Raw genomic sequence first — 27,637 nt, forward strand, 5'->3', positions numbered from 1 at the left:
ATAAACCCAGATATTAAATCATAAATTTTAATTACTTTAATTACGAAATCATTGTAAAGTTTTGAATATGAAAGTCGCGCTTAAACAAAAATAATGTCTTTTAATATCACAAGGAGAAGCCGCGAAAATTAAATTATAATTAAAATTTCTTCGCAATCATTCATTTTGTTCTAGACTGTGTTTTAATTATTCATTTTAATATAACGATACAATAAGTAACTATTTAAGCATACATAGGGACAGGGACAGAGAAAGCGACTTTGTTTTATACTATGTAGTGATGATGAAGGCTTTTGGGTATTTTAAATTATTTTTAGTGTTAGTAGAAATCTATCAAACTTATTGTTATGTCAAACCATGTATTACTTATGAAAACAGAAATAATTCCTAAAATATTAAGGTGAGTTAAAAGCGTTATTTACAAAGTGACTTTCGAAATAGGCAAGGCGTAAGAAACGCGTCGTCGACTGTACTTAGATTTATATGGCCGTACAGACTAGATTTATACAGAGGTTCTATTCAAAATAAACAAAAAAAGGCCAAGAAGCCGTAAGTGTTGATATTGTGTGATGAATAACGTACGCTTATAAGAAATTTTAAAGGTTATTGTGATGATCGAAAAAACTCATGAAGATGAAGCTTCTATTTCACCTAAAACTGAACATCTGAAATTTTAGGTAAATTTTGTTCTGTATCGGTTCCAAAATATTCCATATTCTGAGTGTTTGTTCTTAGAATCTTTATTTTTAGAGAACTGGAATTGTATTTGGAAAAAAACTATCGGACTTTAATTGACTGACCGGTTGGCTTGGTAGTTAGTGGCCCTGCCTTCCGAGCCAGAGGTCGTGGGTTCGATTCCCACCCGGGGCATATATTTGTGTGATGAACATAGATGTTTGCTGTGTCTGGGTGTTAATTATCTATATAAGTATTTATTTAAAAATTATATATTATGTATGTTTATCAGCCATCTGGTTTCCATAACACAAGCGAAAGCTTAATATGGGATCAGATTGTGCCGTGTGTGAAAAAAAAATTGTTGATGTTTGTTGTACATAAAATAGCTGTTTTAGTCATAGATATACACGTTTCTACTATAATAATTTGTGTCAAATTTTCTTGCCTCCATACTGGTCATATTGGTACATAAGATTTTTTTATTAGAGAGGAGGCAAGATTTTAATAAAAATCAATCGTTCATAATAATCCAGAACATTCCATCCATTTTCCCTCGCACTTGGCTTTATTATTTCCTCCTGGAATTATTCGTATTTCATCGAATCCCTTGTGTACGAAGTTATAAAACACTCGATCAATACTTGACTCACAAAGGAACTGTGCTTCATTATATTCATTAAAAATATTTTATAATATGAAATTTTCAGTTCCCGTAGTTAACAATGGAGTGGAAATATTATTTTAAATAAATTGCATCTTATGCGTCTACTAATTCATTAATATTTGGTTTTAAAATCTTTTGGCTTTTATTTTCATTTTCTGATTTTAGGGTCAAGAGATGGAATAATTAATGAAGTAATTTAAACCCATAGTTACTTTAATTGTAAACTTTCGTCAAATCGCAAGCCCTGACGTTTTTTATTCTAGCAAACGCTTTTGTTTTATTAAAAAATTAAAAATAATTAAATTTATAGTACTCTGTGTACCTTACGTCAAGAGACAAATACCATGTGGTTGGTTAAGCCGCTTTGTCAATTAATCACGTTTGGGTATTCAAACTATTATTACTTTAGCAAACATCTCCTTAGGATGTAATATAAAATTAATATTATACATCTACAAGCATTTAACTTGCTAATACATTGTTACACACGTTGAAATGGCTTTTTATATCCATTACCTATAATAAAGGAAAATAATGCAATTTTATTTATCAAGCTTGATGATATTATGATGTATTTATTAATTATTTTATCATAAATAGCATTGTTCAACCTTATAAAGGAGAATGTTACTAAATCTAAACTTTAATTTAATTAATAGGTACCTCCATATCTTAAAAAAAACTATGTACTAATAAAAATGTATAATGTATACGTGGCATCGCGCATGAACTTATCACACAATACAACAATAACTTCACCATCTATAATTAAAAAAAAACCACTATCTATTTTCCAGCCTCTATTCCTATCTACTCTGTGGCTGCAGCCCGCTCTGCATTCGCGGAGTGGTCTCGCGCACGCTTCGTTACACCGCACAAGATTCCGAGCGACAAGGCTTTTTTGTCCAAAGGAAACGAATCTGCACTTCGCTAGCGTATTTATACGTCTCTGTGCGCACTTACTCTGCAGCCGCGGCTAATTGAGTAAAGATTAGCCAGCTCCTAGAGGATACTGAAATTTATTAATTAACATGGTTAAAATAAATTGTAAGTTTACTGCTTGAACGTGTCTGTGATGAGGGAGTCCGTTAGTCTTTGAAACAAAAACGCATGTTAAGAAAAATTTGCTTAGCTTCCTCTTAAGGGTCAACTTGTATGCATTTAACGTTATTTCACATAAGATGTTTTAAAAAGTTGTCTGTTAATAATTTAAATATATAGAATATTTTTGTTAATATCTCACTTAAATAATTACAATGGTTAACGGATTTTAAATTTTGCAATTAGTGTAGGGCAGCGTACAAAAAACGTTGTTTAATAATGACATTCAAATTCACTGCGAACATTTATTTATTAACTCAGGCCCCGGAATCACAGACACAATAGAAAATCTATTGTGTCGTGGCCCGATCGGGCCGTTCGGGGCTCAATTCTTCTTTTTAAACAAGAAAGTAAAATATCACTGATATTCACAGTTTTCAGTGAGGTCAAAAGTTTCTAAATTAACTTTGAAAACAACGCGAAGATTCAAAATCTACTATAATCTATTGCTCGAAGCCAAAATTCACGGACGGTGAACTAACGTAACCAGAGAGAAGAGAGAAAATCTTCAACTTTGCAATGAAGATAATAATTTATTAAAACACACTGTAATAAGATTATTTCGGTGAAGTTGGGAAGGTTATCTTATCAAATTATGTAACTTTATTAATACGGACGGATTTACTTAACATAATCGTGTTATTAAATAGTCGATATTTGTAGTCATTTTAAATTTTCACGGATTGTTTTAAAATTTATAGGTAAATGCTATTCAATCCTGTTCTATCCTATGCTATCCTACTATCCTACCCTACTATCCTAACATGTCCTACTATAATCTATACTAAAAGCTGCTGAAGAGTTTGTTTGTTTGAACGCGCTAATCTCGGGAACAACTGGTGCGATTTGAAAAATTCTTTCGATGTTAGATATAGTTTATAGATATAGATTTATAGATATAGATTATAGTTAGATTTAGACCAACAGTAAGGGAGCACAGCTAGTATTATAAATGCGAAAGTTTGTGAGGATGCATGTATGTGTATGTTATATTTGTTACTATTTCACGCAAATACTACTGAACCGATTATAATTAAATTAAGCACATTTAAAGGATAACTTGGATTAACACATAGGATACGTTTTATCCCGGAAATGCCACGGGAACGGGAACTATGCGGGTTTTTCTTTGAAAACGCGGGCGAAGCCGCGGGCGGAAGCTAGTATATTATATAATGTTAGTTATATATAATATTAATGCCATGTTAAACATTCCAATAATCAGCTGGCTCCAAATACGAAATAGATAAAGATTAAATAAAACATGAAAATATATAAAAGAAAAGTTGTTTTTATCAACGGATTTTTGCATTTCCTAATTTATTGCTTGCAACATTCAGAATGTGTTTTTAAACATCTTACCCTGGAGGACGGCCAAATCTTTATTATTAAAAAATAAGAATATTTATTTTATTTCTCGCTTGGTTAATATAGTAGTAAGTATATTTATTTAAAGGAATATATTTTTTTAAATATCATCCACATAGATTGTTGTGTTTTATTATATAAAAGTTTTTAAGTAGGTAGCTTATGATTGAACAGTTTTTGGAGTGATGCATCTTAATTGAGCGCGTTGACTCAGCACACCAAATCCATATTTCTTTTATTCTGTAGCTGTAACAGAAATTACTATTATAATGTTGCTCCTATTTATATGTTGAAAATATTTAGTTTGCAATAACAAAAGAAGCTTAGTTATCATAAAATAATGGCACCTACTAAGAGAAGGTTTAATAGTTAATCAACGAATTAATATGAGTATAAAATGCTTGTTACCATTTTTTTAAATAGTGTAAGATAAAATACTACAGATAGGTCTTATTCATGGTTAAAATGGTAAAAGGTAAAACCACGTAAAACTGTGTTAGAACTATTCAAAAGTGTGTCTACAAGAAGACTAATTGAATAAATAAATGTTTGATTTGAGTTTAATTCAGAAGTTGGCTAGTTTATCAGACACTAGCTTTCCGCCCGCGGCTTTGCCCGCGTTTTCAAAGAAAAACCCGTTCCCGTAGGATTTCCGGGATAAAACCTATCCTATGTCCTTTCTCGGGTATATCTCCATACCAAATTTCGTGCATATTGGTTCAGTAGTTTAGGCGTGATTGAGTAACAGACAGACAGACAGAGTTACTTTCGCATTTATAATATTATAAGTTCGCTCATGTCCTCTCTCTCCTTTACTCCATCCTATTTGATCCCCGTATCCCATGCTACTTAAAAGATAATTTTGAATTTTTATCTGCCAGGAGTTTGAACCTACGATCTAATGATAACCTAATGCTACGTGTTCCAGTGCACCATACTAATTTCTACAACGCCTCTTTCACCGTAAAAGCCGTTCAACTCTGGAATGACTTACCTACTAGCATAAGGAAAGCACAAACGCTCCACTCTTTTAAAAATATGGTTAAGTGTCACTATTTGCAAACCTGTTAATTATTTTTATTATTAATTATTGTCATTTTTTTTTCTTGCTTGTTTTTTTTTACTGTTTTTTTCATGTGTTTTTATTTGTCATAATTTTGTTGTTGTCTTTTATTTTATTATGTGATGTCCTTTTTTTATTTCTATTGTGTACATAATCTACCTTAATTTTCTTTTTTTTCCAATACATTGGCTGCTCGGGTTGCTTGGAAGAAATTGCTTGAAGCAATAAAGCCGCCCTTTGCATCTAATGTCCTGTCTGTGTGTGTGAAATTTGTATTTGTGTTGTATGCAATAAAGATTATAAATAAATAAATAAAATAAATAAGTATGGATTACGTAGTTAATAATATGGAAAATGTAAAAGTAATATCAGTAGTTTATTTCGAAATATTAAAACCGTCTACGTGATACAGCTAGGGAATACTGTTTCAAAGCTCTGTTTAAGCTATATATGAAAATATTTACATTTACGTGTGTACGCCCCTGGGATTCCACGCGTGTTTCTTGTATTTGATAACAGCTGGTCAGGCGATGACGGTAGTTTGAGTTTATGAGTTTACAGATACAATAGAGGGATATTGAACTTTATTTAAAGGTAGTAAGAGTTAGTATCGTCTGATGGTTATGTTGGAATATTGTTGACATACAAGAATACGTTGCTACTTGCATGTAGATTTAAAATGGAAGAGTAAGGAAAATTTGTGCTTTAGTCCAGTGAATTTTACTGTAGTTATGCTTTGATTTATCTCTGTTGCCTTAAAAAATGTTTGATATAAAATACATCAATACAGTACATTCTGGCAGATCTTGGTGAAACCTCCCACCTGACCTCACCTTATAGATTTAGGTAATCTATATTGCAGTTATCTTTGTACTTAGAAAAAAAAATAAGTTATTATAATACAGTACGAATAAAAAAAATGTTGTGTGGTTTTATGAAACCACGGTAAAAGTGAAACTGTTCGAACGGTTCCGAACACTGCTTTGTGTACCGCATGTCGCGTGTCGGTCGGCTGCCGAGTAGGTACCTACCTAGGCAGCCGCGATACACGCGACATGCGCTACACAGACTAAAAAGTTTGAGACGATGTAATAAAAGTTTCACTTTAAAATATATTTATTACACAATAATTACTATTCCTGTACAGTTACAAATAAATCCAAAATACTAAACCAGAACATTTATAATTAACAAAACCGAACATCTCTAAATTCTCCGTTTACTTCCACAAATTGTCAGTAAAATTATTTACGTTTGTCGTTTAGTATTTAAACCATTGAGGGAAATTTCCTAGAATCTAGTGTACACCATTGAGATAATATTACTTACTACGTATGGAGGAGACACCACGAACAAAATCTGTGCGCCATTTTTTTGCTCTAAGTTTTAAAAATTATTATCTAGTTAGTTACTTACCGATGAAAGTTATTCCTTTGCACTTTTCCGTATTATTTGTATTATTTGTGCAATATCATAACACATACGAAGGCATATTTGATGCGTTTCTCTTTAAAACCATTAAAAAAAACCGCTCAACATACGCCACATGACGTATGTTGAGTGGAACATAAGTTATGTAGGCGGTGTCGTCTCCATATTAATATTATCTCAATGGTGTACACACAGACTCTCTAAACGACTTATTATTTGTCCGTATTTATGCAAAATGGAACCACTCGACAAATTTCGTTTTTTACTTTTATTGAAGAATACTCATTCAAAAGTGGTCTAAATTCTTATACAAACAAGAACCACATGATTTTTACGTTGGAAACAAGGTATACTAAAAGCAGAAAGGAACCACCAGCAACAACGAATAATACCATATTAAGCAAAACCGAACCACAGCACCACGGGACTGCTTTGTTCAAACAAATAAACGATATTACTATCATGTCATTTTATACAAAACAGATCCACACCTACTTGGTACCATTATACATTACACATATTTCTATTAATAACAATTATTTTTAATACACAAAATGGAACCAGGTTTCTGTGGTATGGTTATGCGTAAAATAAATACATAATTTAATTGTATTTTTTTATTGCAAAATAAAACCACAAGCATTCGGTTCTATTATGCATAAATAAATATTGTAAGACATTCTGAAACCCATCATCGCTATATGGAACCAAATGCCTTGACTTGTTACAATGCTTCTCATCTTTAAACAACGTATTTCATTACTTAAGTGCAAAACTTCAATTTTTTAAGTAAAACGTCGAACATCTGTCAATATAGGTGACATTCAGCGAAGTAGTTCGAATACGTGACGGTGTTTTTTTCCTCCGCGAAGTAAGTTCTATTGTTTTTGTTAATTACCTTTAAAATTAAATGTGAAAATGTTTAGTAATAAATAAATAAGCAAGCAATTGGTAAGAAAAGCATTGGAGACGAACACCGAAGATAATAATGAAGATACAACGGGTAAGTAGTTTTATTTAATGCATTTAAGTACTTATTGAATCTGAGATGCAGGTACGCTTTATCCACTTTTGATTCATTCCCGATTGTGGTGTGATTTTAAGAAGATAGTTCATTAAGTAAGTACAAGAGGAATCCTCTGTGGATTTACGTATTTTAACGACAATGTCGTTGTTCACGAAGGCGCGGCGAGTCGAATTAAGAGGTCATTTTGTTACGATTCATCTGTCATTGTGAGATGAAACTACTAAAGTCTAAACCCTGTTTTAAAAATAACTGTCGATGATCTAGGTACCTACCTACTATTTTGGTAAAATACGTTTAGATTCAGATTCAGTACAGTACATTCAGCCACATCATTCAGCGCATATAATTATTTGTTTGATTTTAAAACTCGCGCGGCTACTGTTTTGACCGGAACAAGGCCCTAGCCTGCGAAATTCAAAATTTTAACAAGTTTATTTAATTTTTTGCTAGGGTTGCCACTGTTGCGTATGATTTTTAGGGTTCCGTACCCAAAGGGTAAAACGAGACCCTATTACTAAGACTCCGCTGTCCGTCTGTCTATCCCTCTGTCTCATGAACCGTGACAGTTAGATAGTCGAAATTTCATATGATGTATTTCTGATGCCGCTGTAACAACAAATACTAAAAAACAGAATAAAAAAAGACGTGTGGCACTCGGGGACTGCCACGGTAAAGCATAGCATGCCTTCAAGCCACACCTCCGAGCCCGTCGGAGTGGAGAGCGTGAGGTTTTTTCGTAACGGAATTTCTCGATTCGGTCCCCGCGCTCAAGGCCCGCGATAGAAGCTATGCAATAGCTTAATAAATATTTAAGAAGCTCCCATACAATAAGCCGTGATTTTTTTGGCGTTTTTATAGATAATGGTACGGAACTCTTCGTTGCGCGAGGCCGACTCGCACTTAGCCAGTTTTTTGTACATGGCGCATGTACATACAACATACTTAGTCGTCTAGTAGGGACACGGCTTTATAAGAACTAATAATATTTTGCTGTCGCCATATACCTACCTACGTATAAAAGCCACGCGGCTTTATTATTTTGATTTAAAGCTTTTTTCTTTTTATTACAGAAGATAACGAAGAACCTTATACGTCGCTGCCTCTGGAGAAGCTTTCTTCACCTTCTAGCGATATTCAGTCCATATTACATCTCATTCCACAAGATGCACAGTTTTTATAACGGTCTCATTAGTGATGATGCAATAGAAGACCACATAGATGGACTAGACACGGTGGATTTCGAAATCCAATTTGATGATAACGTCGAATAAACGTCCTATATAAGTATTATTTTATATATTTTATTAATTAAAGCTTTAATTACGATATTATAAATACATAGTTTCATTTATATCATTAAATCCCTGGGATGTGGTTCCTTTTTGTATAAGAGAAAACCTATCAATTGATAAATGTTAAAAGGAACCACATGCACATTTTCTTAATTTTCTAGAAAGTTTAAGAATATTCAGAGCAAATTTATATACACATACTTAAATAAGTAATTTATCAATGAATTTAAATAAAATAAATTTTAATTTTACTTCATCTAACAGAGCTGCAAATGTTTTTGTAAATCCTTTGATATCTCAGAAGTGCGTTTTTGCTGGGTGGTTCCTTTTTGCTTAAATACGGACATTTATCAAACATACAAACAAAACATGTTTGTACAAGCAAGCGTGTATATTTCATGCCAAATAGCTAATTAGCAAGTTTAGGAGTTTGTAAGATTCAAAGAGCTATGTTTAATAATTTAGAACGTAAGTGCAAGTCGTTTGAATTGATGGTAAATATTAAACGATACGTTTACGTATTTTTGAAGTGAAACTTCTTTATCGAGGTTGGAAAAAATTTATTTATTTACATTTTTTCGTTACGCGTGACATTTTTCCGTTACGTGCCATCTTTTTCTTATCCCTACCACGCGTGATTCGACGTATTTCTGTAAAGTTGCATATAGTAAATTATTTTTTTGAAAAATAAGGTCATAAAGAAGTTTCACTTCTTACCTGTGTACACTAACTAGTACACGCACACATGCATGTATCTACACCTAATAATGTATAGGTAAACCAGAATCTGATGGCAATTAGGGAAATCAAAATTTTGAGTGTGCAACCCTAGGGAAAATGGACTGAACGATCTTGATACTGCTTATTTTTTATTTTATCCTCAATATCATTACTCACATTACATAAGTGGACTATACTGTACTTAATAATGAGATATCCACTTAATATTATGTAGGTACATACTTACATGTATAATATACAATTATACAAATTACTTTTATACAGGTAATACATATTATTATTTACACATACCTATATTTGTATATTCATTACCAGTATGCCATGTGAAAATATCGATATAATGATAATGTAGATCAAAACTGCTCATAATTTTTTATAAAATAAAATTAAAAAAAATGTTGTGTGGTTTTATGAAACCACGGTAAAAGTGAAACTGTTCGAACGGTTCCGAACACTGCTTTGTGTAGCGCATGTCGCGTGACGGTCGGCTGCCGAGTAGGTAACTACTCGGCAGCCGCGATACACGCGACATGCGCTACACAGACCAAAAAGTTTGAGACGATGTAATAAAAGTTTCACTTTAATTATGTTTATTTTCGTAAGTATTAACAGACACACATTATAAAATTGACTTGGACAGCTTGGACTTGACGAATAGCCGTATTAGAAACTCCTGTAATAAGTTTTCATAAAATTATATTCTAATCAACAAACAATATTATAGTTAACTACCTACATATAATATTTTTTAATTTATAGTATCAAAACGGGTAAGTCCAATTTACCAATAAAATCTTCAAAATTGAAAATTGTGATGTGTTTCACCCTTCTTCATCGAATGTTTTTCTATACACATTATAAACAACACCTCTTGCTTGTGATCGCAACGGCTTTTTCGACATTTTCGAAGATTTTTTAGACAAAATCCTAAAAATTATTCATCAACTGCAAAAAAGACAAATAATTTGACATCCAATTTGATAGTTGTCAAATAAGTTGCCACATAAAAATCTTTTATTTCTTAAATATAAATATGCCATCAGATTCTGGTAGACCTATATCATCTTTGCTTGACATAGTAAAAAGGTTTTATAATAACATGGATAAATCATTACAAAATCCTTGCTATTCTATAAATCATTTTCTTTAAGAATCACATCTCATGAGAGACATATATATATATATATACTAGGTTTCCACCCGCGGCTTCGCCCGCGCAGTTAAAGAAAAACCCGCATAGTTCCCGTTCCCGTGGGATTTCCTGGATTGCGTCATTTTCCCGGGATAAGAAGTAGCCTATGTCCTTTCTCGGGTATCAAAATATCTCCATACCAAATTTCATGAAAATTGGTTCAGTAGTTTAGGCGTGATTGAGACAGACAGAGTTACTTTTCTGCGGACGCGGTTCTAGTTCTACCGAATACCCGCGGCCCCGTCAATAAAGCGGCACGGCCGCGGCGGAACACAGTGGAGTTTAGTCGGTAGGACCCTGCACTCAGCAGGGTGAGTCCGACATAACCCATGGCCTATTGCATGGGTATGCCTAAATGCATTCTCCACTATAAAAAAAAAAAAAGACAGAGTTACTTTCGCATTTATAATATTAGTATGGATATAGAACAATATATCAGATTTTAATACATTATTACTCTCATATTATAAAATATCTAAATAGGTAGGTACTTATAACATCAATTACATAGTATTTTATTGATTTACTTAATAGTTATAAGAATTTTTGACCGATTAATAGTTTACACTAAAAAAATATTTAGATATAAACGTGTAACATAATTTTAGCGGTTACATTTCTTACTTATCCTCACCAGGGATTGAACCCACGGACAAAGGCGTGACACTTTTTCACTAAAAGCGAAGAAAGTTATTACAATTTAATGAATATTTATATCATGCCTTCACACTTCCCATTGTTACTTTTCACGAAACCGCATCTTAATGACTTAATTAAAAATACAATGAAAAGTGTGACGTGTACTTTTAACTAGCCGTGGTTTTACCCGCATTGCTCCGCTCCTATTAGTCTTAGCGTGAATTAACCTTTATTATATAAGCCTACCTTCCTCGATACATGAACTATTTAATAGTGAAAATATAATTTTTCAAATCGGACACTTTGGTTATTGAGATTAGCGCGTTCAAACAAACAAACAAACTCTTCGGCTTTACAATATAAACAGTAATAACTAGTTTATGACAAATGTCATTACAAAATTATAATTAAACTGGCCTATTCGTTGCTTACAAGAATAAACGGTAACCGGTGAGAGGTCCGCTAGGGTCCTCCCTCGAGGCGTATATAATATTTTTCCTTAGATCCACTGGGATTATTAATCTCACTTTGTTTTTCAAAATTAAATATATTAAATCAAGATATACGGACCGCGGGGCTTTGTGAAGTTAGAAGTAATTTAGTTAACACCGAGGTTTTAGGACTTCGGTCTTTCGTTTTAATAACGCTCCCGGGCTTGTGGGATTTTTGTTGTTTTTATCATGATAGTATTAGGTTAGAGTAAATAGGATTTGTGCTAAACATAATTTAAGGATAATAAGAAAATTTATAACGTTAAAAAAACAATAAATCTAACGAATACAGAAACCGACTCCACATCAAACTTTGAACTAGCTTGTATTAAAAAGATCGTCTCAAGTCTTAACTCCAAAGTAGCGTATAGTAAAAAATATACATCAAAATATTTAAAATAAAAATATATGCATCGTCCTGTATGAAAAGAGAAACATGAAATAAGGACATTCAGTTAGTTGGAATAAGAAAATGCCGTCATTCAAACTGAGACAGTCGCGTCATGTCAAATGTGGGCTAAAACTGTAAACGGTAGAAAAATCATGAATGCTGGTTTCATACCGCTAATGAGTCCTCTTTCAAACATCTATTCATTGCGACGCAAGTTGTATTATTTTTAATTTCTCAATGGCCAAGGCTTAAGAAGTAGCCGAATATTTTTTTATGAATATATGGGAATTGAAAGCTTACGGTTTTGTATAAGACGGCTATTTTAAGGATTAATCCTTAGTGTATGTATGTGTAAAGGACCAATTTCTTTTTTAAATAAATAATAAAATAAATAAAAATAAAAAAGCCTTTTATTTCCTTCAGAAAATACACACTTACAGAATTAGTTGTTTTTTATAGTATCAAGAGTTTTAATAACGCAAATAAAAATTTAAATAGGTTGATAGTTCCAGGTTTTATAATTTATATGCATGTTTTTAATACGTAGTATTATGTTTTATTATTCTGTAGGAACCCCTCTGCGGGTAAAGGCCTCCTCCAAAAGTAGCCAGTTTTCTCTGGATTGCGCTATTTGTATCCAGTTTGGACCCGCTATGCGTTTTATTTCGTCCTCCCATCTGTTGTAAGGTCTCCCTTTCTTTCTTTTGCCCACTGGCTTTTTCACACTTTTGCACGCCTCATAAGCGAAGGGTTGAGGTGGGTACTACTGTCACTACGCGCAAAACATCTGATTTTTCAAACTTAAAATGTATTTATGTATCATACATTGCACTTGTAAGATAATACATACACACACATATTAAGAAAAAACACTATTTTTAACGTTCATGATATTTTTGATGTCATTTTTGTTATTTAAACTAGTTAAAAAACAGTTTAAAAAAGTTCTGTCTTGGACGTCCGTGTGTCTGTATGTGCGGATCCTTTTTCTTGTTAACACGATAGCGACCGAAATACTTTACTAATCGAGTCTTTTTTTTCTCTCTTACGCTTGAGTATGCTCAGGAATAGAACCCTTTCATTTTTCAGGGTCTGATTCGATGTGGTTTAATTGTTATTAAATAAACAAAAATAATAATTAATAAATATTTATTAAAAAAAAATTATGAGGCGTGCACTTTTGGATTTTCCAAATTATTTTAAATACTGTATAATATTTAAAGTCAATACGATAAAACAATGTCGTAAGCATGAGACGACTAAAACCTGGAAAATTTGTTGGTAGTAAAGTTTGGTAATAAAAAGAATCCTTCTAGGACATTAAATACTTTCTGTTATTTTTAGTGAAATATTTGTGATTTGTGTGTTGATAGCTAAAAGTAGGTATTATTATTTTACATTTACATTTTCTAGATTCAGTTTATTTTCTAGGAATAAAATTGACACATATAAATAAGTAAACCACTTAAAACGACGTTTAATATTTTAAACCAATCTCACAAAAAGTATTTACCTTTTTTGTGAACACATTCGATTTTCAGGATACACCCAACAGGAAAAGGCAATTCCCTTCACTGTTGAGTGAAGGAGACTCGTTACGCATTTTTAATTACATTCCCTCCAATTTTCCATTTGTTTTTACTGCGAGGAAATAATAAACATCGTTCAGACTTAGCTATATTTAGTAGTCTCTTAAAATAAGTATAATTCTATGGTAAGAAATAGAAGGAGGACTTAAACCACTATTTAGATAGAGGTTACATTTCATTTTATTTATTTCTTATTTTCTGTACGACAAAAATTAGTATGAAATCTCATTTAATTATTTATATAAGTTTATAAGGAAAACATAACCAAAACGATATGCTGCCTCGTGGCTTTCCAGACAGACGAAAGTACTAGATTAAAACTGAACAAGCATACTTGAGTACACATTTTCATACGTATTGTAATGACGTCGCTTATATACTTTTACATGCGTTATTAAAGAATAAAAAAAAAATGTGTGCGTGTACTAGTGTACACACGTAAGAAGTGAAACTTCTTTATCACCTTATTTTTCAAAAAAATAATTTACTATATTCAACTTTACAAAAATACGTCGAATCACGCGTGGTAGGGATGAGAAAAAGATGGCGCGTAACGGAAAAATGTCACGCGTAACGAAAAAGGGACACTAAATTTTTTTCCAACCCCGATAAAGAAGTTTCAATTCAAAAACAATACTCTGTCTTAAAGCACATCCTACAGACAAAAACTAAACGCACATACACAGACACATACACACATAATACAGTAGGCGCTTGCTAATCCGGCACCGGCAATTTTTCCTCTATGCCGGATTGTCGGAAATGCCGGATTATCGAATTAGTATAGGAAATAAGACTTCATATTTAAAATGGTACCTAAGTTGAATTTATTATAAAAAAAATACATAAATTAATTAAAATATTAATTAAATAAGTATTAAAATTGCATATTAGGTTCATCATTTGTGACGTTTTCGTTCAGTAATCCGGCGTTCAGCTATGTAAAACGCCGGATTATAGAGCGGGCTGTCTGAGTCCCGAAGTGCCGGACTACTGAGCGTGCCGGATTGGCGAGCGCCGGATTATCGCGCGCCTACTGTATCTCCAATAAAACCTACAAGCTAAATAATAATTTCAAAAGAAACAAACGCAGCGCAGTTATCAATAAACAAAATGCAAGTGTCGTATCATAAAGCACGGTTCCAGAGCAAACTTTGCCGTTTACACTTATCTAACATCACGGTTTACAGAACTTTTATAATTCCCGTGAACTAACTGTATCTGGGAACCGATCAGCATACCTCGGCTTTGTCGTAATGGCCTTTTGTTTTGCGGAATTACTTCCTCAGGGTGTGTTTATTGTGACAGCGGATCAGTGAATTGCATTAAATTATATACCTACAATATAAGAGGAGGCAACAGAGCAGACGCGTCACCTGTTGGTAAGTGTACTGCGTCGCCCATACGCACCAGAAATGCCGGGGACATTGTCAGTGTGTTGAAATAAACTAGCTGTGCCTTGTGGTTTTACCCGCATTGCATTGGTCTTTGCGTGATAAAATATATAGCTTATAGCCTTACTCCATAAATGGGTGAAATAACACTGAAATAATTTTTCAAATCGGACCTGTAGTTTCTGAGATAAGCACGTTCATCCAAACCTACAAAATTTTCAGCTTTGTAATATTATAAGTAGGTTATATTATCATATATGATAAAAACAGGAACATAAAAAATGCCTCAAAGAAATGCTGAGGATAAATGATTTTGTAATTTTTGATTGTGGGAGGAAATAAATGAATTTGAAATGAAAAAATGAATTTGATTGCAAAGCGTACAAATAGCCTATTATCAGCATCTACTGAAAAGGGTACGATTACGTTTACTTGATAATATAATCATTATCATAAATCCATATTTGTTTACAATGTAGAGACTCCGCTCGCGCCCTTTGATGTTGTAATCCATCATGCTGGCTAATCGTGGGTTGACAGATGTCACATGTCGTCGACTTTTGACAGGGCATGCTGGTTCCCTTGAATATCGTAGATCTGCCGATAATATTGAAAATATAAAGATGTGTTAAGCAGATAATCGAATCAAATCAAATCTGTTTATTTGCTCGTATATGGTCATACAAATGTGTTAATATACAATATTTATATCACATATACTGCCATTGTAAATGGCGTGTAATTTTTTTTGAAATGTTTTGCAAATCCATCTTCTATCATAAAACTGACCTTTTAATTATTAAAGCAACATGCAGCTGTTGGCTCAAACCTATCACTATGAATGTGAAATTTTATTTATGTTCGTTACCCTTACACAGGAGAACCACTGAACGGATTTTGATAATACAAGGTGGACCAAAAGAAGTCATCCGATGTTGTTTGGCTCTCATTTTTTTTCTAAATGAAAAACTTCGATTCTGTTTTTTGATTATGTTTATTTGAACCTTTAAAATTTTATTGGTTAAGTCGAGAAGATGATATCGGCCAAATGGGCGCCGTCACAATTGATTGCCATACGGGCTCGTTTTATGGCATTTCTCATCACTTCAGCGAGAACTTCGGGCGACAAATTCTCGCACTCGTGTCTAATGTTGTCCTTGAGGGCTTTCAAGGTCTCAGCCTTGTTAAAGTAAACACGGGACTTCAAAAAAACCCCACAAAAACGTCTGGAACGGTTAAATCGGGCGATCTTTCGGGCCAGTGCAAATCGCTAAAACGAGAGATGAGGCGACCCGGGAAAGCCGCCCTCAGAATATCGGTTGTGGCTCGCGCAGTGTGTGCCGTTGCTCCGTCCTGTTGGATCCACATATTCTCCAGTCCTAATTCGTCCAATTGCGGCAGAAAAAAACTCAGTCAACATGGCCCTATAGCGTGCACCGTGCCCGTAGCATGTTTCCGGCGATAGCTCGACATCCTCGGCAACAGCGGCGATATTCTCGGGAGAACGGGCGCTCCGGGGCCGGCCACTCTTGGCAACGTCTCGTGTGGTCCCATACTCTTCAAGGTTGGTGGCCAAATGGCGCAGTGTTTGCACAGTCAGTGTCGGACAGCCGGGGAATCGGCGACGAATTGTTACGCAAAAAAGTTGACACGATTATTCCGCGTTATTGGGTACTGTATCGCTCCATGGCTTGTTCACTTGTATTCTACATCTGTCCAGTACACAAATGTCAAAACAGATTTGACATTGGCGGCCATTTGCAAAAATGAGAGCATCTTCCAATAGGGTGATTTCTTTTGGCCCACCTTGTACTTGGCAGTGTTGTAAGTAAGAATAACACATGCTATAGAAAAACTTGATTATAACTATTTATCTATTTATTTGGAAACCACGCGACACTGCTAGTGTATTATAGGTTTATTATTTTACATTTGCTACCTTTTCTACCATGTACTTGGCTGCCTCCTTGGTACAGTGGTTGACGTAGAACCGAGGGATCCTGGGTTCGATTCCCGGTGGAGATAAAGAAAAAAAAATGTCTCGGTCTGGCAGGGTACAGAAGGCTGATCACCTACTTGTCCCTAAAGAAAATCAATCAGTGAAACAGATGTATACATAATTCATCTGCCCCTTACCCCACTAGGGGACAAGGGACTTCACTTCACACTACCATGGACTCAGTCCGCTCTCCGCTGTAACTAAGAACACATCTTTATTAGGCTTATGGGCAAGATAAAACTGTATCCCGACTATTGCCAGGCTATTTCTATCCGTAGAATTAGCTGGTACTGATTATCACTTTGAGGAATATGCTGTTTGCTGCAGAGTAGTTTTCTTACTATTTAGTGGATTTTTATTTGTTTTATTACTGGGAAATTGTGTAAAAAAAGAATAAAAAATATCTAGCGTTGCTTTCTGAATTTCTGTGTAGAGCTCAATTCATATATGTTAATTCAATAGATGTTAAAGTAATATCAGGGTAATTTAAATCTACAATTTCTGTTTCTATTTATTATAAAGAGATATAAAATGCAAGATAATTTTTATTATTATATTACTAGCAATTTAAATTGATATTAAAAAGTTGTAAACTATGCACATACAGTTTAGACTAAAACTAGAAATGTAAAAAAAACGGTCTGTTTGTATTTCCTACTGATTTATTAATAAAACCACAGCGGATGACGTGAACGAACAGACTTTAATTTTAGTAGTAATATTACACATTACATACAGTAGGTGTCGCTAGTGATACAAACTGATTTTGTTACCATATTAAAATAATACCGCCACTTAACAAAATCAAAAAATGAAGTGACAATCACTAGCTTCTTATAAGAAAACAAAACACAAAAATTTTTTTATGATAAAGTTCTTGTGTAAAAGAGGAACAAACACACAATTGTATATAAACTCTTACTTTTAACTATAAGTATATAGGATAAGATACTTTAATTAACAGGTAAAATGCCAAGCTTCTTCATAAAATAATAATGTTTAACAGAATTTAAACTTTTTGTAAGTATGTCTGCTGGCATTTCAGTTGTCTGTAAATAGCTTAATTTTATATAATTATTGGCTACAGCCTCTCTTACAAAGTTGTATCTAATATCAATATGTTTTGATCTACGATGGAAAATAGGATTCAATGCTAGTTTTTGAGCACTTTGACAATCATTAAATAAAACAATTGGATCCGATTTTCCAACAATTTCAAACAATAAATTTCTTAAATAAATCCCTTCTTTACATGCTTCAGACATGGATATATACTCAGCCTCAGTGCTGGATAATGCTACATTTCTTTGTTTTCGACATTCAAAAGATATAACAGTATTTGACAACATAAAACAGAAACCAGAATATGACCTTCTGTCAGTAATATCTGAACCCCAGTCAGCATCTACAAAACCTTCTATAGAAAGATTATTTTTACAAAATACAAGGCCATAGCTTTTAGTCTTTTTTAAATATTTTAGAATTCTCTTTGCATGCTTCCAGTGGGTTTCATTATATGCATTATTAAACTGGCTTAAGTAAGTAACACTAAATGCAATATCTGGCCTACTAAGAACTGCTAAATACATAAGTCCACCTATCAACTGCTGAAATGGATAATTATTATTACAAATAAAAGATTTCTCTAATTTTAAATTTGCCTCCATAGGAGTTTCTGCAGTTTTACAATGTATCATATTAAACCTTTTCAACAATTGATCAACATACTCTTCCTGATCTAATGTTATTTTAGTTTCATCAATTTTAACTCTTATACCTAAGCATTTTCTAATTTGACCAAGATTTTTAATTTTAAATTTACTACTTAATTCTTGAACCAGCTGTTCAGTAGCTTTCTTACAATTTGAAAATACAAAGAAGTCGTCAACAAATAGTGCAATTACAATTTTTACATTATCTTTAAATTTTGAAAATAAACATGGTTCATACTCTGACTTTTTGTAACCTAAACTAATCAAGTAATCATTGACTCTCTCATACCAAGCTCTAGATGATTGCTTTAGGCCATATATCGCTCTTTTCAATTTTAACACTTTATTTTCACCATCATTACACTCAAAAGTTACAGGTTTTTTCATATACACAGTTTCATTCAGAAAACCATTAAGAAAAGCGGTGGTTACATCGAGATGGGTGACATCTAAATTTAATTTAGCTGCTAATGCAAACAGTAATCTTAGTGTGGAATATCTAAGCACAGGGGAAAAAGTTTCATGATAGTCCACTCCAGCCTTTTGAGAGAAACCTTTTGCCACTAATCTAGACCTATACCGCACATTATTATCACTATCATATTTCTTTTTGAACACCCACTTGCACTGAATTACCGAACTATTTTGAGGATGGTCCACAAGCTCCCAGGCTTCATTCTGTTTGAAAGAGTCCAATTCTTCCTTCATGCTAGCTCTCCAGAAAACACTCTCCGGGCCATTCAAAGCTTCATCAAGCGTGACTTCTCTGTCAATATCTTCACATTCTGCAATACACAGATTTGTATACCAGTCTGGTTGCCTTCTTGTACGTTTTGGTAGTTTTTCTTGTTCAACCAAGGTGATATCTGAGTCTATAGTGGCATCAAAGAAGCTGTCGCTAGAATCACTTACTGAAGAAGCTTCTGCATCTGGAATATATGTCTTATCTTGATCATTATCTTCTTCTAAGATTGTACTTTCATTTTCTTTTGTGATGCTTTCCTCCACTGAAGACTTGCAGTCGACAGGTATCTGTACAGTATCTCTTACTGACTCATTTGAAGACTCCATGATAACTATGTCTCTGCTGGTAGTCACGGTATTGCTTTTTTTATCATAAACTCTGTAGCCCTTAATATTTTCAGCATAGCCAACCAATATCAGCTGTTTGGCCTTTTCATCCCATTTCAAACGTCTTTGTTTTGGAACATGTACCATTACTTTGCTGCCAAATATTCTCAAATGGCTTAAATTTGGCTTCTGGCCTGTCCAGACTTCATATGGCGTCCTGTTGTTCAGTCCCGTAACCACAGATCTATTTCTGAGATATACAGAAGTATTTACCGCCTCTGACCAGAATTTCTTGTCTAAATCAGCATCAAAAATCAAACATCTGGCCTTTTCAACGATGGACCTGTTCATTCTTTCGCATAGACCATTCTGCTCCGGGGTGTAAGCATTTGTCCTTTGGTGGACAATTCCTTGCTTTTTCAAGTATTTCTCAAATTCTTGACCACAGAATTCACCTCCGTTATCTGTCCTTAGAATTTTTATCTTTCTGTCTTTCTGTTTTTCAACCATGGACTGAAACTCAACAAAATATTTGAAAACTTCATTTTTTGCTTTCATAAAGTACACAAAAGCCATCTTACTGAAGTCGTCCACAAACAAAACATAATATCTCGATCCCCCTATCGATAAGTTTTCCATAGGGCCTGCTACATCTGAATGTATCAATTCTAGCAAATCCTTAGTCTTGGATGAACTTAGCTGGAATGGTAATCTGGTTTGTTTGCCTTTACAACATACAACACATGATGTTTTATCTATTTCTGCCATGTCTGGATATAATATTCCATCTACAGCTCCATTTCTCATTTTGTTTAGGCTGTTACTGTTAATATGTCCCATGCGCCGGTGCCAAGTCTCACTCGATGCAATCGCTGTTGCTGCTAGTATCTGTTCTGTTTGTAATGTACACAACTTATACACACCATCAATTAATTCTGCCTGGCCAACTAGTTCTCTCTGTCGATTATATATATAGCAAACATTTTCTTCGAAAATTACACTGTTGCCACTTCTAATCAACTGACTGACGGATAGCAAATTGGTGGTTAAATCTGGTATAAACAATACATCTTTCACTGTGATGTCATATTCTACATCTTTCACAACTGTGACAATGTTGACATCACCAGAACACAGCACTGGAACTCTAGTCTGGTTTGCAATAATAATTTCTTTAATTTCATGTTGATGCGACGAATTCACGAGGTTATTTTTACATGCCGTCATGTGTTTACTTGCACCACTATCAATATACCAGCTGTCTTTATTGAATTTTCCAGTCAGGAAAATAGCATTAAATGCGTTAGTTTGTTTCCTTTTCGTTGTTTCTTCTTGCGGACACTGATTTTTGTAGTGACCGGTCTTTTTACATCTGTAGCATTTAATAACCTTATTTTCAGACTTTGACATTGACTTCTCTGACAGTTTATGGCTATTTTTAGGGTTGCCATTTCTCATTTTATGCGTTCCTCTAGCAATAAATGCACTATCGCGATCGGAAGCGGAAACAGAACCAATTTCAGACGACATATCCATTAGCTTCGTTTTTATTATATCAGATTTGACCTCGCAACCTGAATGTTCAATGGCCATTATCATGGGGGCATACTTTTCAGGCAATCCCGCCAACATCAGTGCACCAACCCACTCATCTGTTATTCCAAAACCCGTTCCCTGCAATCGCTGGCTGTTTTCAATTATTTGCGTTACATACTGCGTCATTGACTCACAATTTTCAAGTCGAATGTTGATGAGATTTCGTAACAAACAAATCTTCCTTGTATAGCCGGAATCATCAAACATCTTCTTGAGTGTAGTCCATAAATCATATGTTGTGACCGCCTGCTTAATGTGAACATAAATCGATGGATCGATTGACAATATTAGCTTCGCCTTGGCTTTCGCATCTTCAACTTTTTGCTCTGCAGTAGCGGTTGATTTCAACTGGCTTTGTATGCTCGCCGCCATGCCTTCCAACACCAACAAATTTTGAGCCGCAAAACACCAATCATCATAGTTCTCGCGTCCTCGCAACTTTGGAACACTTGCTAAGTAGTTCGTCGTCATTATTATCGCAAACCTAGCAGTAACTTTAAACTTTAAACTATAAAAAACAAGAAAAATACGTAGCTGGGCCCATAACCTAATAAAACCACAGCGGATGACGTGAACGAACAGACTTTAATTTTAGTAGTAATATTACACATTACATACAGTAGGTGTCGCTAGTGATACAAACTGATTTTGTTACCATATTAAAATAATATTTATATCTATACGGATACGTTTATTTAATCACTCTACCCAACGTATACATTATTATTAAATTATGAGCCAAACTAAAATTGAGTAAATCTCAGTCTGTTAAAATGTATTTTTCATAAAAAAGAATAGTGTGACTTTTACAAACACTAATATATTGTGGTTATAATGTGTAATAATTCTAATTTGTTTCTCATATTAAATTACATTTATATATGGAACTAGCGGTCCGCCCCGGCTTCGCCCGTGGTACATATTTACGTTTTCTGTACATAAGAACCATCCTCGTACTTCAAGGAATATAATAAAAAAAGAATTATCGAAATCGGTTCAGCCGTTCTCGAGTTATGCGCTTACCAACACATTTTGCGATTCATTTTTATATATAAGATTGGAATGTTTGGAATAAATAAATTTGATAGGATTCTGCTTCAAAATTTTTGACGAGGCACTAAAATAATATTATTTTAAAGATAAAGTTTTCATGCTGTACCGATCACTGGCACTAACTTTGTATGATAGGTATATAAAAATGTGGAAAATATTTACAATTTTTATATTTACAATAAGTATTTGAGTTTTAAAATATGTAAAACATGTAGAATTTTTGCACCGACGAATTGCTTGGTTTAGTATGAGAATGACATTACGAGTACACTAAAATACAGAAATACATTTGGAAGTATTTTGAATTCTTTCCCTATTTATATTATAACTTTTGGAATTAATTTTCTTATTTTTCTGTATTAAACCAATAATAAAATATTAAATAATTTTAGAAAGGGACAAGGACATTTTTCTCAAAATATTTTTTTACGCCAAGTAACGCCACATGTTAAACAAGTTTATACAGAGTAAATAGAACAGTCCACGATATAATCGTATAAATAAAATATGTTTGTAAGTAGGACCAAATATTACTAAAGAGTATGATTTCATTACACAAGCGATAGCGGATTGATGAGTTTACTTTTAAATCTCGATTTTGCAGTTTAACTGCATTATATAAAAGTATTATTAATATCATTCAAAACAGCATCGTGTGTTTTTAATGATTTCTACTGTACCTACTACTCGTACTTATCTCTAAACTATTTTAATTAAAATAGAATGTATGTTGTAGTTCTGTAGGTAAACAATTAGTATGAACGTTTTGTTGTAAGCTCAGGTAAAATAATACTATACTTTTAGTTTAAGTAGGTTTACGTGGAAATACTTAACTATTATGTCATTAGTCTAGTCTAGTCGGTTTTCTTTTGGCTTATACGTAGAAACATAAAGCATAATCTAGACATTAATGGCTGAAATATAGCTCTAATATAGCTTAAATATGTAGATAATATTATACATTCTTTAGCGTGTAGGTACAAAGTTTGGTTTAAGAAACGCTACGTCCACCACCGTGCGCCACCCTTACTAAAGCAAGAGTGAAACGCGGCGTAAAAAGAATTCCTCGAGAGCCAATGCCGATCCTTATTTATGAGTCAGCGTATTATTATGACTTGCCAATTTTCCGGGAAATAAAACCGGCTCACAGCCGCGACGGAAGAAGACGTGACTCTCCGATCGGTTTCCAATCTATACTGGGTGTTTTGTATGATAATATTCCCCCGTTTTACCAATCTCGACGCTAGATTTTGATCGTGATTTTGTTAATGCAGACTTTTACCTTCGCGGAAAAGGGTAGCTTGAATGCACGATCTTACGATTTGGAATCTGTATGTCTTATGAACTGCGTTATTTGAAAAAGGAAATTTATTTGGTTTTATTTCAAAATTATTGCGCATTGATTAAGCTTTAACCCATTGACCACCGTAAGGCCCGATCGGGGCGCGACACAATAGATTTTCTATTGTGTCTGTGATTCCGAGGACTGATGGATTAATCTGAACTCGATAAAGAACCTGTTTAAGACTTCAGTGATACTTATTTCAATTTATCCTCATTTCATATTCAAAGAAAAAAGTTAACTATATCAAGAAAGCAATAATCTATACTAATATTATAAGGCTAAATAGTTTGTTTGTTTATTTGAACGCGCTAATTTCGGGAACTACTGGTCCGATTTGAAAAATTCTTTCGGTGTTAGATTGCTTATTTATCGAAGGCTATAGGCTATATTTCATCACGCTACGACCAACAGGAAAGGAGCCACCGGCCACGGGGGTGAAACCGCGCGGAGCGGCTAGTTAACGTATAAAATATGATAGAATGAAGTTACTTTTACAATAACTATAGGTATTATAATATTCGAAGATTCATCGATCGATTTACATAAACCAACGGACAGCAAAATATTTTATTGCTATTAAAACCTCACCTATTTTCCTGTCTGCAGCTGCTATTAAAATAAGGGCTGATTTTCCAAACTTATTCGTCGAATAATGTAAAAAACTACCATTTTAAAAACGTATTCTAATTGCCCGTATTTGACAGTTTACGTGACATTTTAATATTATCGTGTAATACTTTATTAAGTTTTATCCAAGCATTGAAAAATCGGCCCTAAAACTTTTATTTTATCTTTAAATGTTATCTTAATTACTAAGTAGATCGCTGTCAACAGGTCAATAAGCTTCTACAAAAAATTAATGTCATGGTTAATTTAACAGACTGGCTTGTCCTTCAACTTGTAGGATGACTGTATATTTTAATCTTAAAATTCAGATAACTGGGCTAGTTTTACCTAATTTTATACATTAATTAACCTATAGACATATAATAATATGTTAAATAATTTTTCAATCTTTAATTGTTGAACTGTTAGGTTGATAAAACTTATAAGTTGGTTATTTTACGTCGGTCGTAAGAAGCCCGTTTTCAGTTTTATCAATGTATGTATGAATAAAAACACTCTATTGAAGATAAAAACACCATAAAAGATAGGAAATAAAAATAATGTACATTAAAAACAAAATCATTATAAAAGGCGGTCTTATGGCTACGAGGCCATCTCTTCCAGGCAACCCATTATGTACAAAATTTTGCATTGTAAATTATAATTATGAATTTGCACTTTTTCAATAAGCTGCTATTTCATAAATGCGCAGATTTACTGAAGAAACAAAAACATAATACAAGGAATTATCGCCTTTAAGCTTCTCATTTCTTGTATACCTTATGCGATAGAATTGCGTAGCATAAACATGAATTGTCAAAGCCGATAATGAGCTTAGGCAAGGCTCTTTAGTTTCTCAAAGCAAACAACAGGCGCCTGTTTTTAGCCATTTACAGGAGTTTGTGCTCGTAATCTGAAACAGTATACAGACGTGTTTTTGCGAAACCCAAATATAATGTACTACCTTCAGCCCGCAGCTTCTTCTGTTAAAAGAACATAGTATATTATCTTCTGCTCATAGTGCTAAGTATGCGTATAAATAAGCATCTTCTGCTTAGTAGTTAAATAAGGAGGAACATAGTATAATACAATATATATAATATAATACTATAATATAATACAACATACACATATATATAATATACATAGCCCCTCATAAGTCTAACTCCACGTCCGGCAACAACACCTATGCCACGTGAGGGGTGGAACATCATAGCCACAGGCGCACACTTAATGATGGCCAACGGAGCACTAGCATGACCTTCAATAGAGAGTATAAAGAGAAATCTTAAGCAAACTATGGAGAGACAATTAAATAATAATGAACGTATATGGCCGCTGCCCGGGGGTGACCGTCGGGGCACGTCTGGAGCTGACGCTGGACGTGACAGCATGCAAGCCGTCAGCGGCTCTCTGCTGAACAGGCGGGCGAGAGCCGGGGAACCCGAAAATATTACAGCCGATCAACGGGGAGGGGAGGGAACAGATGATGCTTTGCAAAGTAGAGGTTCACCTACAAACTGTAGAGACCACAATAAATAATGTAGCAAGCAACCAAGACAGAAGAAGAAAGTGGTCAACAGAAGAAATCGAAGAATTGATGTTTTGTTATTTCAAGGCAAGATCGGGGGGGCCGGGATATATAGGCAGGTTAGAACAGCTTTTTACAGAGAGAAATCCTAATAACCCTAAAATACACAAGTTTAATGGAAATACCTTATCAAACCAGGCACGCAAAATTATTAATCAAAATATTATGTCTCAAGAACTATTGAACCATATTCAAAAAAATGCTGAAGGCCTTATAGAAATAGCAGTTACCCCTGAGCATGACTTATGTGACCAAAGAGAAGAAAACACACCTCTTACACGCAATATCACCGAACTTAACGATCATTACACTGAATACACAATTGAACAGGCAGAAGAAATAGAAACTATGGAGAGACAATTAAATAATAATGAACGTATATGGCCGCTGCCCGGGGGTGACCGTCGGGGCACGTCTGGAGCTGACGCTGGACGTGACAGCATGCAAGCCGTCAGCGGCTCTCTGCTGAACAGGCGGGCGAGAGCCGGGGAACCCGAAAATATTACAGCCGATCAACGGGGAGGGGAGGGAACAGATGATGCTATGCAGAGTAGAGGTTCACCTACAAACTTTGCCGGCTCATCTGTAGAGACCACAATAAATAATGTAACAAGCAACCAAGACAGAAGAAGAAAGTGGTCAACAGAAGAAATCGAAGAATTGATGTTTTGTTATTTCAAGGCAAGATCGGGGGGGCCGGGGTATATAGACAGGTTAGAACAGCTTTTTACAGAGAGAAATCCTAATAACCCTAAAATACACAAGTTTAATGGAAATACCTTATCAAACCAGGCACGCAAAATTATTAATCAAAATATTATGTCTCAAGAACTATTGAACCATATTCAAAAAAATGCTGAAGGCCTTATAGAAATAGCAGTTACCCCTGAGCATGACTTATGTGACCAAAGAGAAGAAAGCACACCTCTTACACGCAATATCACCGAACTTAACGATCATTACACTGAATACACAATTGAACAGGCAGAAGAAATAGATCGACTCACGAATAATATTGAGGTTAATGAAGATCAGGACCCACTTATCCTAAATTTTCTACAAATATTAGCCGAAATAAAAGAAACACCAATCTCTGATCGATTTATATTACCAAAAGCTAAAATAAATAAACACTTCTTAGAAAATCTAAATAAAATAAATAATTTTTTACCGAAAATACTAATAGCAAATAATTCCATTAGGGACATAAACAATACCATTTATGCAGCAGCTAAAACTCTCATAATTAACAATAATCAAGTTCCATACGCACCTAAAACTTCTTTTAAAACAAAGTCTGATCCACCATGGAAAAAACGAATACAAAATAAAATTGAAATATTTAGAAAAGAGTTAGGACAGCTAATAGAAATTAATAGAGGCGTGAATAGTCGTAGAATGCTAAAAATCAAAGACAAATTATATAGTAAACACAATATTCAAAATGATGATGATCATAAAAACGTAGAAGAAATACTAAAACAGAAGATTAAAGCATTAGCGGGAAGAATAAAAATATATGAAGCTATAAATATTAGAAAAGAACAAAATGAGATGTTTTCTGAAAATGAACATAAACTTTATAAAAATTTAGCAGGTAACA

This window comes from Colias philodice, chromosome 8 (genome assembly GCF_061535455.1).
Source record: "Colias philodice isolate Cphi_HAF_F1 chromosome 8, ilColPhil1 Martin Lab GWU primary, whole genome shotgun sequence".
Lineage (NCBI taxonomy): Eukaryota > Metazoa > Arthropoda > Insecta > Lepidoptera > Pieridae > Colias > Colias philodice.